This window comes from Anser brachyrhynchus, assembly GCF_964034855.1.
Source record: "Anser brachyrhynchus genome assembly, chromosome: W".
Lineage (NCBI taxonomy): Eukaryota > Metazoa > Chordata > Aves > Anseriformes > Anatidae > Anser > Anser brachyrhynchus.
Window position 1 is genome coordinate 25,951,819 of NC_137704.1, and position 4,413 is coordinate 25,956,231.

Consider the following 4,413-nt stretch of genomic DNA (forward strand, 5'->3'; position numbering starts at 1 on the left):
CACTCACTGAGGTTGGCTTTGGTCTCTGTATGTTAAGTGCTATGGGCTCCGTCTAAACTATGGGATATAAATAACCATAATAAAAGTTTCAGTGCATTGCTGCCGCCACGTATGCAACCCCTAAACCTTTTCAAACCAGCACGGAGAGATTTTGTGCCACATGAGGAAATAACCTGGTCCAGCAGAGGAACAGTTTTTAAGGCTGGAATTGCATCGACTTTGCTTAAGCCCAGAATTAATTTCATCTTTATGACACTATAGCATGACGCACCTGGTTTTTGAGTGGAGGTTTCGTACGCTGAGTACTTTTGATCCACACGTAAGATCAGTTGGGTAGGGAACAACCCTTAGAAAATCCAGATGTCTGCGTAACAAAAGGAAGATCACTGTTTACCCAAATACGCACAAGTGAGGAAGAAAACTTTCCTGACGGCCGCTTGAGAAAGGCGACGTTTTTCACAGCGTTATCCACGGAATTAATTTTATTTGCAGCATTAGCCTTATTTCTTCACTGACAAGATTTCCACATGACTTGCGGTGATTTCTCATTTGTCGGTATGTCTTGTCACTATCAGCCTTAATTACCTTCCCTTTCAATGTTTTAAAAAACCAACCTGCCCTCCAGTCTTGCATGAAAGTTGTGTTGGCATGGTTACCCAACCCATTTCTTCACGAGTATTGATTGTATTACTCGGACGGCTCCAAAGCCATAAATTCACTAATACTATCAGTTAAATTGAGAGCTGGAATTACGGCATAAGGAACAGCTTCTGACTCTGAAAATCCTGTCCAAAAAATGAGAAGTGGGAATCGGCTAATATAATTTTTATAGCGGTTTTTGCAAGCTTTCTGTGCAAAGGAAGGGAGGCGGTGCTGGCAGGCTAGCACACGGACCTGACGCTTAAATGCAGAGCAATGTGTGCAGAGGAAATCACTCGAGTGTATTTAGGAAAATGAGAGGAAAGGAGCAGTCGTACAGAACCAGGGGAGAGCTGAAGTTGATGCTGCAACTTCACGGTGAGATTTATTTCAGAGGGGGGGTCTCACTGAGGTGGAAGGACCAACCCTTGAGGCCTTCTGCCAAAAACGTGCTCGAACGAGGGGCTTCCAGAACTAGGACTGTACTGAAGGATGAAGCTAGGAAAGACCCCGCGCAGGGCCGTCCCCGCAGCCCTCCCAGGCTGCTGTGCTCACCTAAACCTCCTTCCTCCCGAGGTGCCAGTGAGAGCCCCTGGCTCCTTCTCCTCTGCCCCTTGCTGTGGTTTGTCGGGCCAGAGCCTCCCCGAACAGCATCCCGACGGGTGAAAGGCTAATGTTCTCCCTGCGCCACCACACATCGGCTCACAGCAAGGTGCTCGGGCGGAATTAACCCTCTGGTAAGACAGCTCCCCTGCGCGGGAGCCTTTGCTGCATAATCATTCCTGATTGCTATTTAGTGGTTGGAACGGAGAGCTGGTAATTAGGGCTCCTGGGGCCTATTTTCAGCTCCGTCAGTCACTCCGCCTGTGACCTTGGGCAAGCCGCTTGTGCTGACTCTCCCTGTCTAGGCCTCGTCTCACCTACCTGGAAGGTGGCAATGGCACTTACAAAAAGTTGGCAGGGAAGCTGTGAGATGGATCATAAAGGGCTCCGAGACCCCTACATCTAGGAATCTACCACCCACAGCCATCCCCCGTTTCCTCCTTCCTCACACTGCTCGCTCCATGTCCCCTGTGAAGTAAATATATCATATTTTTATGTATATTTATATAAAGGCTTAAGCCTTTGAGATGCTGTGTTTTGTGTTGTTTTCTATATGACAGATTTAAATATTTATCCCTTTGGCAAGATGGAAATGTTGATGCATTGATCAACGTGCCAGAGCTCTTATCCTATATCAGAAGCAGCCAGAGCGCCTGATTTTAATAAGGTAAAACATTTTATTTTTAATTAAAAAAAATCCAGTATATCATAGTGAGTAAACTGCAGCAATTTTTTATATTGACAAATATTTTATTTTTCTTCAAAGTTGTGGAAGGCCTGTTTTACAACATACTGCCCTTTCTTTGTAGATCACCCTTGACGTGCACTTTTTAAGGGAGGGTTGTTGAGTAAGAAGCCCTTAGAGTCTAGTGACACAGCAATCTCCTTGTCTCCTCTGGGCTTCACCGAAGCCTGCTTGTGGAAATAAGCAGTAAAAAGTTTCACGAGCAATTCCTTGGCCTAACGTTAGGTCTCACCATCTGCTGCAGGGCCCGACCTCTGGGAGACGAGCTGGTGGTTTCACAAAGAGGCCGTGCAGTGATGTAGCAGCCTCTTGCAGCCAAAAGCTGAGGTAAATGTTGATGTATTTTAGATGAATTTTCTTTCAAGTAGTAGTAATTACACACCGTCCTCCTCATGGGAGTACCTGAGTATGTCCTGCTGATGACACTGCCTATGTCATTGCCTCCCTCACCTTCTCCTCAAGAGGGAATAAAGGGTAAGAAACTGTATTTAATGGAACATGGAGTGTCGGTGAGACTTTGTTTTGAACTGCAGACACCGGCTGGTGTTGGCATTATGGCAGGCAGGTCAAAGGAGTGGACTTTGTGCTTGAAAAGAAAGTCATGCTGATCTGAGAAGTTAGCTGATCATTCTCAGTCCTCACCCAGGGATGTTCAGCATCTTGGACCCAGACCATTGTGGAAGCTGAAGAGAAAGACTGAGGTCTTGCCCTTGATTCATTGCTTCAGAGAAGTATTGAAGTACCCAGGGGAGGGCGGGCTGATGTATTTTGTTTATCGATGTCTTGCATCGAAGCACGCCCTTATTAATCAGTTTGTGAATGACTGATAGCTGAATAATACATGGCTGAAGTTCAGAAAAGAGGTGAGAGAGGTATGTACAAGGTGAGGTGGCATTTCTTGGCAAGTGGAGAGGACGGAAATTTTTTAGCTGACACCTTGTAATCAGACAGAAAACAAAGGACGATTCTTGGACCGAACTGACCAAGCGCCAGCTTGTACCCTCACTCAAGCTACACAATGTCATGGCCTCATATTTACCGAGTATTTGCTTCTTTAATGAGGTTCACTTTTAATCAGCCTTTCTGATCAATTTTTGCAGACTGATGTTGAACAGGACTGGGGAGAAAGTGACCTTCATGGGCTGCAGGGATGAGAGACATAACGCTGGAGATATATTTTTCTAGCCCTGTCCTTTGTGGGTGTCCCTCGTGGAGGAAGAACGGCTATTCCTAAAGCTTCGCTGGCACTCTTTCAAGTGGGAGGCAATATCTCACGGCTGACAACGTGAAGGGCTGCAGGGAGGTCTAAAATAATGAAAATGTTTACTAACAAGAGGAAACCATCCATCATCGCCACTAGAGCTGTTCAAGTCTTAATTCCAGCCGGAACCCGGAGCGTGCCAAGTGCTGGATATTAGGTTCGGGGAGATGAATTTGTGTTTAGTCTTTGGACAGATTCTGCATGGACCTTGCACAGAAACGGCAGGTGTGACTCTGCAGAAACCCTAGCAAAGAGCTGATGGACCAAGGTTAATTCCTTCAGCAGTGGCCGTGCAGCCGTTTGAATGAAAGAGAAATAAAAGGTTGTTTTCCTAAATGAGCCACTGCATTTCTTTGGTCAAGAACAACAGCAGCTGCTCGTGACTCTCTGCATCGGCTGGGAAAAGGAGGGTATTAATCACATGTGTTGGGTCAGGAATCCTCTGGGACAACCAGGGCTTTCTGATGCTTTCCGACCTCAAAACCTGGCTGTTTCGTAGGGTGCTGTGGGCACGGTCGGGGTTACAGCATTTTGCCAAACACTTAGGATTAAAACAAGGAGACAGCTATCGTGTTTTTCTTAGGAACAAATCATGTCAAACAAATCTCATTTCCTTCCCTGACAGGGTCGTGGCCCTGGAGGTAAGGAAGAAGCAGAACATGCCTACAAAAGCACTTAGAAAGGCTTTTAGCACCGTCTCACCTGCTGTTCTTAGGAAAAAAGAAAGCAGGAGAGCCTTGCCTGGGCTCTGCAGCTTCTCTGCTCCAGAAGTGGTGCAGGCTCTCCCATGTCATGAGAGCAGAGTTGCATCCTCCTCTAATGTGCTCTTGAGGCAGTGTAATAGCAGGCAGAGCACTCCTGTCCTCAGTCCTGTGTAGCTAACGCTTCGGTAAAATACCCCTTACCTGCCTGGGAATGACCTTATTTTTTCTGGGGCTATAAAGTCTGTTTTATTTCTCGGGATAGTGGCACGCACAGTTCATAGGGTTTGATGTATCCTTCTATAAAGTGTTTTGTGCTCTGAACCAGCTAATACGTTCATTTTTTTTGTCCCTCTTTTAGGGAAAAAGGACGGGAAAAGTTAACAGTTTGGAAAGATTCACCTTAGGATGATCTTCCCGTATAATGATGACTTTTGCTACCAAAATTGCAAATAATTCACAGA

The 4,413-nt window shown here is 46.0% G+C and overlaps 1 long non-coding RNA gene across 1 annotated transcript; it reads left to right on the forward strand.

The window, feature by feature from the left end:
- The first annotated feature begins 810 nt into the window (after positions 1 to 810).
- Positions 811 to 3,954, forward strand: LOC308184944. Its single transcript, XR_013943050.1, has 3 exons — positions 811 to 1,017; positions 1,803 to 1,909; positions 3,088 to 3,954. It is a non-coding gene; the product is annotated as an uncharacterized lncRNA (long non-coding RNA).
- Positions 3,955 to 4,413: the final 459 nt, after the last annotated feature.